The sequence below is a fragment of the Erpetoichthys calabaricus genome, chromosome 16, assembly GCF_900747795.2.
Source record: "Erpetoichthys calabaricus chromosome 16, fErpCal1.3, whole genome shotgun sequence".
In the NCBI taxonomy this organism is placed as follows: domain Eukaryota; kingdom Metazoa; phylum Chordata; class Cladistia; order Polypteriformes; family Polypteridae; genus Erpetoichthys; species Erpetoichthys calabaricus.
This window is the reverse complement of record NC_041409.2, coordinates 34,999,261-35,006,974: the sequence shown is the minus strand read 5'-3', so window position 1 is coordinate 35,006,974 and position 7,714 is coordinate 34,999,261.

The following is a 7,714-nucleotide window of genomic DNA, read 5'->3' as shown; positions in this document are numbered from 1 at the left end:
CTCATTTACTGTAAATATGTTATGACATTTTTTTATCAAGATGATATATTCCACTTAACGTTGTCTGTTACAGGTTGATGATTAACAATCCTTACTCCTTGTTTTGTTATGACCATATTCTAGGGTGACCCAAGCCTCTCTTTCATAATCAGACTCTTTACTTAAGTAAACTTGAACAGAATGCCCCAAACAGAGCTCTCAGATGTTTTCACCCCATTTATATCTATACCCTTGGGCAATACAATTTATTTTTGTATAGCCCAAAATCACAGACATGCCGCAATGGGCTTTAACAGGCCCTGCCTCTTGAAAGCCCCCAACCTTGACTCTCTAAGAAGACAAGGAAAGAATCCCAAAATAAACCCTTGTAGGGAAAAAAGGAAGAAACCTTGGGACAGGCAGTTCAAAAAGAGACCCCTTTCCAGGTAGGTTGGACATGCAGTGGGTGTCAAAAAAGAACGGGTAAATACAATATAATGAACAGAACAAATCCTCAGTACAGTATAAAAATAAAAAAATTGTACAAGTATGGAGCAGAATTTAACAGTAAATAATATCCCATAATATGATTTGGATTTGTTTAGAGTCCTGGAAACCTCAGTCATCAAGCTGCCTCCCCCATTTGGCCATTCTACAGCTGAGTCAGCGCTGGGCCAGCCAATCCAATGAAAAGACCCCTCTATCCCACGATTCCTGCAATCCTCCAGCAGGGATGACTTTACCTTAGGCAGGCAAAACAACTTGGTAGGTGGGGCCGTGGCACCAAGTGCCACATTTGAGTACCAAGAAGAGAAACAGAATAGGTGAGGGTTAGTAACAAATTATAACTATCATGTTACTTATGTTTTAGTGCTGACTAACAACAGAGATGCAGTCTGTACAGTTAATCAGCAGCTGTAGTCAGGATATGCTAAACTGAAGTAGTGAGTCTTCAGCCGCGATTTAAAAGCTGAGACCGAAGGGGAATCTTTTATAGCAGCAGGCAGACCATTCCACGGTTTAGGGGCCCTGTAACTAAAAGCTCGACCTCCCACTGTTGTTTTATTAATTCTTGGAATCATTAGCAGACCGGCATCTTGAGATCTTAATGTGCGCTCTGGTTTGTAAGTCATGATAAGTTCAGACAAGTAAGCTGGACCTTGGCCATTTAATGCTTTGTATGTTAAAAGGAGGATTTTGAAATCTTACCTAAACTTAACTGGGAGCCATTGTAAGGATATAAGAACTGGAGTGAATGTGACGATGCAGGTTCGTGCATGCTCCCATCTTCTGTCCGGGAGCCTTGAACCGATGAGCTAGGCAGTGAGGCAACAACAGTGGAGCAAGGGGATGGTGTATAAAAGTGCCAAGTGTTTTTATTAAAACAAAACAATGTTCAAATTAAAGTGCAGTGAGTCAAAAAGTCTTCATTAAATAAGTAATCCATAAAACAAGAGTGAAAAGTTGAGGTTAAAATCCTTTTGAAAAATCTTTAAAACAACGAGTTTAAAACCATGCAGAAAGCAGTCTTTCAAAAACATTACAAGCCCGGTATCTTCTACCTGGTGGCTCCCCTACTTCTCCCGTCTGGACTTTTCAATAGGGGAGTCACCTTACATGCAGCTGACCTTCTCTGTACCTGCTTCAGCTGTTTGGATTGCCTCACCGATCCCTGGCTCCGATAGGCTCCTCCTGACAGCGACTTGAGATTCCACAATGACCAGGACTCTCACGCTGGCGAAACCACGTCCCAAGTCCCGACTCCCGCGGCCTTATGTGGAGAGTCATCTGTCCTTCATCACTGGTCACTCCCGCTCCATGATCACTCAGCGGGAGCGACCACTACTACTACTCCCCGGGTGTCGGCCCAACACCCAGGCCCACTGTACAGCTGCAGCGCGAGCCTGCACTCGCTTGCTCACTCTCCCACACTGACTTTCTCCTCCTGCTTCCTGCAACCTCCATTCCTTTTTCTTTTTTTTCTCTCCTAGCCGTTTCGCGTTCTATTTATTAAGGGGGCATGGCAGCTGTGGTAAATCAGCAGCCCCAGGAACAATCACGGATGCAGACAGTCTCTCACCTCTGCATTTAGGTGAGAAAGTACCACATCGCGAATCGCCCTGAGAACCGCATCAGCCACACAACCACCACGCCCCCTTACCAAGCCGTGAGCGCGGCAATTATTTATTTTAAAACTGGCCTTTGATGGGAGCTGTGGACCCGCAACACCACAGTGATGTGTTCATATTTTTTTGTCCTTGTAATAATTCTTGCAGCAGCATTTTGGATTAACTGGAGGCTGTATAAAGAACAGTATGAACATCCAGTGAACACCGCATTGCAGTAGTCAATCCTACTAGAAATAAATGCATGAATTAATTTCTCAGAATCCTGATTATTTAGAAAACGGCTTAATTTCCCAACATTTTTAAGGTAGCAAAAACATGATTTTAGACAACCTTGTAATGTGTGCTTTAAATGACATGCTAGAGTCAAAGATAACTTCTAAATTGCGGGCTGATTCAGTAAAATTAATGGTGATTCCAACCGAGTTAAATAAAAATATTGTTGTGATCTGCATCATTCCCTCCAACAATTAACATCTGTTTTATCTGTGTTTAAAGATAGGTAGTTCTCATCCATCCACTCCTTTAATTCACTAACACAACTAATTAAAGACAAACATCGAAAAAATTTCATTTGATCTAAATGAAAGGTATAACTGGGTGTCGTCTGCATACGAGTGAAAATTAACATTTTGTTTCCTAATGATAGATCCAAGTGAAAGTATGTAAAGTGAAAACAGTAAAGGTCCCAGTACTGAGCCCTGCGGGACACCATATCTCACTTCTGTGTATAACTAGGGGGCTCCGCCCCTTGCTTGCTTCGCTCGCCAACCCCTGGTGTTGGGTAATTACAACTAGCATGATGTGTGTATGAGATATAGCATAGTGTGAAGGTGTAGATGACGCATATAGGAAGCAAAGAATAAACTGCATGGCACAGTGTAAAGATTTATTGGAAAATTTCCTTGTACACAACATTAGTAGTAAAGATGGTGTCTTGTCCTTGAATGAGTTTTCGTTGGCATGGATCATTTATAACCTTAACTATAATGTCAGATGAATGTCGAACTCGTGAGAAGGCCACATAAAGTTGTCCATGTCCAAAAATGGGCTCAGAGAGGTAGATGCCAACCTTGTACATGGTTTGTTCTTGTGATGTGTTGATGGTCATGGCAAATGCAGGTTTAATGGGGAACTGTCGCCGTTTAAGTGTAAAAGGTAATTCTAGGTCAGAACTTGTAAGGTCAATTCTAGGAATCAGAACAGTATTGTTAGCATGTGATCCTGTAAGAAAATTTTGCTTCAATAACATTGTGTGTCATGGTGTTGACGACTAAACGTGTACCATTGCATAAACCTTGTTTAGTGTTAAGGTTTCTTAATAGCATGATTATTGTTCCGATATTAAGGTTAAGATTGTGTTGTGGTAATCTGGCTGGGTTAATAGTGTTCAAATATTGTAAGGGGAAATTAAGATGGTCATTGTCGTCATCAGAGTCAACTTTGTCAGAGCTTAGAAAGCCGTGCCTCTCCAGGAAGTAATGCAATGACTTGGTTATTTATGTGATCAATATTAATATTTTTTGGACACAATATAGTCCGTTGTGTTAAAAGGGGTATTTGGTCTAATGAGATTGTTGTTCCAAATATCTCCGTAACTAAGTCGTCGCAGATAAAGGCTTGAGGAATTGTAATAATATCTGGGTGAAGTCCATCTGTATTGGTGAGTGTCCCATCTCCCAGTTGTAATAACCAATTGTTATATACTGGATCTGGACATCGCATGTTTTGTACCAATTGTATCTTTTGAAAGCAATGCCAAATGTCCGCGTATTTTAAGGTGGAATGAACAATAGCTGAGCGCATGGCATGTGGAACAATAGCTAAGCACTGTCTAAAATCTCCTCCTAATAAAAGTACCTTTCCACCAAAGGGAATATTATTATTCATCAACGTTTGTAGAAGTTTATCAATGGTGTTGAGTAAGTGACTGGATGCCATTGTACATTCATCTATAATTAACAGTTTTGCAAGACGGATGTCACGTGCATTGTTACTGTTCATTTTCATAGTGGATACCGATGTTTCTGTGATTGGGACCGGTATTTTGAATAAGGAGTGACATGCGTTTTTGGAGCCGAGACATTTTTCTTCCGCAGTTTCAGAAGCGCGTTGTAGGCGCCGACGTGTATTGTTTTTTTTCATGCGGGTTCGTGTTTGTGGTTCCGTTACTCGAGCCGTATCGTTTTGTACCCGTGATCATGAATTCATGACTTGTTTGTTCTTTATCGTTAGTAATATGGATAAGTAATAAGGAGGATCGCACTCACTGTTAATATGGAGCCTTTTCTGTGGTTGTACGGTTAATAGTGCATCATTGTAATGAGATTCACCTATGCTGTATAGTTTGAACGTGTTTAGATGACGTATGTTTAATACGGACTGTTCGTTTCTTTGTATTATTACCCATCAGGTGTTGCGCCTGTATATGTATTGTAGTCCGGTCTCTTGTTGTTTATGTATGACGTCGTTTGTCGGCGTGCGTCTTTTTAGAAGTGTGTGGAATGTCCTGTATAGTCTGTACGTTGATATCAGATGCGAGTTGTAGGCGAATGCTTCTGTCGTAGTATCTGCCGTTTTCCGAAACACAAATCTCTTTCTGTAATATGTTGGGTGTGATGTGTGACCCTTTGAGGACTCCGTGGTCTGTCCCGTTTAACTGTGGTGTGGGGGTTTGAGTCCTCTTTTTCAGTACTATCTCGGACTTGATTTGTGAAGTTTTGTGGACTCCTTAGACTGTCCCGTTTCACTGTTAGTCGGGGATAATCTGATTCAAATATGTTGTGTTGTCCGTATGTGTCGGGTTTTTGTATGATCTCGAGTGTTCGTTTTTGGTTGCTCTTCCGTTTTTGAGCCTCAATCTCGGGCTCGATGGGTGACCCGTGTGTGGAGTCCGTAGTCTGTCCCGTTTCACTTTGGGGTGTGTGTCTGACTCCTCTTTTTTGTGTGATATGGACGCGTTGCCTCATTTCTTATTTCTGTTACTGGAGGGGTGCTTTGTGTCTCATTTCTTATTTATGTTAGTGTGTGAAATCCGTAGTCTGTCCCGTTTCGTGTGCTATGGGCTTTGTGTGGCGCTTGCGTGTGACTCCTTGTTTTTGTGTGCTAGGGGTGCGTTGCCTCATTATTTATTTCTGTTAGTGGAGGGGGGCTTTGTGTGTCATGGGTCTGAATCCTCCTTTTTGTGTACGTCCCGTTTCGTGTGCTATGTCCATAGTCTATCCCGTTTCATGTGCAATGGGCTTTGTGTGGCGCTCGCGTCTGACTCCTGTTTTTTTGTGTGCTAGGGGCGCGTTGCCTCATTTTTTATCTCTGTTAGTGGAGGGGTGCTTTGTGTGTCGTGGGTCTGAATCCTCTTTTTTGTGTGCGTACCGTTTCGTGTGCTATGTGGCGCTTGCGTCTGACTCCTTCGTTTTTGGTGTGCTAGGGGCGCATTGCCTCATTTCTTATTTCTGTTAGTGGAGGGGGGCTTTGTGTGTCGTGGGTCTGAATCCTCTTTTTTGTGTGTGTCCCATTTCATGTGCTATGGGCTTCGTGTGGCGCTGTGTGCCATTGGTTTGTGTGGCGCCTGCGTCTGACTCCTTTTTTTTGTGTGCTATGGGCGCGGCGCCTCATTTCTTATTTTCCATTGCTTGGAGGGGGGCTTTGTGTGGCGCCTGCGCACTACGTCTTTTGCGTCCACGGCCCATGTCCCTGCGTCCATATCCGGTTTACCATTCTCGTTTAGTAATATGGATGATGGAGTACTGTCAGCACATTTGTGTACATATTGGAATCGATTTGATAAATAAGAACTAAACTAAGCGAGCACAGTGCCTGTAAGGACAACATCATTTACTAGCCTGTGCAGTAAAATTGAATGGTCAGTGGTGTCAAATGCTGCACTTAAGTCTAAAAACATAATTACAGTGGAGTTTTCTTCATCAGAGGATATGAAAATGTCGTTTACAACCCGCGTTAGTGCCGTTTCTGTACTATGACCAGTGCAGAAACCAGACTGGAATTTCACAAATAAATTGTAATGCGTAAGGTGTGACTGAAGCTGATTGGCGACTACTTTTTCTAGTATTTTAGAGAGAAAAGGTAAATTTGAAATAGGCCTATAATATGAAGTATGTGTGGGTCTAGGTCTGACTGTTTAAGTAATGGTTTAATGACTGACACTTTCAGGTACTGTGACATGCAGTAATGAACTACTGATAATGTTTAGAATAGGCGCTGCATGAACATCCATTGCACTTTTTACTTGTTTTCTTGGCACTGGATCTAGGGAACAAGTAGTGGGCTTCATTTTAGAAATTAAAGTTAAGACTTCCTGCTCAGTTACAGGATTAAAATTACTAAAGTGCTGAATGCAATGTGAGACAGGGTCTGCTAAGCTAGTATGTGATTTGTACTGTGATACTAAGATCTGGGATCTTATATTTTTAATTTTCTCATTGAGGAAGTTCATAAAGTCTGTACTGCTAATATCTGTTGATATTTTGCACTGTTGATCTGAATTCCCATTTGTTAATTTAGCCACTGTTCTAAACAGTACCTGAGGATTTTTATTATTGCTATCTATTATTGTAGAATAGTATTCAGAGCGAGCTTTAAAGAGGGCTTTTTTATATTTTTTAACAGTCTCTGCCCATGCAGTTTGAAAGACATGTAGCTTTGTTGTTCTCCATCTGTGCTCCAGTTTTCAACACTCTAATTTAAGAGCTCGAGTGTTTTCATTAAACCAGGGAGAGTTTCAATGTGCTTTGATCACTTTTGTTTTAAGGGAAGCCACTGTGTCCAGAGCATCTCTCAAGGTCACATTATAATGTGATTTTAGCTGATCTAAATTTTTTTTATGTTTACATTTGATGTTAACTGATCTAAATGGTTTTCCACAATTACCCACAACTTGCTCGAAGTATCTATAAATCTATAAGGTAGAGTAATAGGTTTATATGTTCATTCAAACATACTGTAGATTAGCTTACGGTTTCCAACTGTGTCCAAAATATAAGCAGAGTTAAATAAGTGTTGACAAATTAATGTGACTTGGTTGAGTAGCAGGTCGTTTTGTGTCATCCAGTGGCTGGCTGTCTTGGTGGTTTCTGGTCTGGCATGGTCACTTGGTCCAAATGGGCTTTGGATGGAGGGAGAGAGGGGAATATCATGGCTGGAATAGGAGAGCCATGGCATTGGTTTTAGCCGTGCATTTAAGCCAGTCCTACAGTCCTTAGCATGCCTCTTGGACCAGTGGGTTGTGTAGTATATTTTTCAGTTGTTTGGCTCTTCAGTCCAGCTTCAGGTCTGTCTCAGTCTCCATTATATTGCTGGCCAAAACTAAACTGCTTGCTTTCCATCTTTCTTGAGAAACTAGTTTATATATTATTTGATCTGGTGAATCGTAATTAATGTCCCAAACAAAAACTGGCTTACCCAGTCTCTTTTTATAAAATGAGATATTTGTTTAATGACAGTAATAAAAGAATTTAGCTTTGAAGTGTATTTAGCATATTTAGCTATATGCTAAATATCACACTTCATATATAACAAGTAAGTTGAACCCGTTTCCAGTGAGAGTTGGACTCCGCCAGGGCTGCCCATTGTCACCGATTCTGTTCATAACT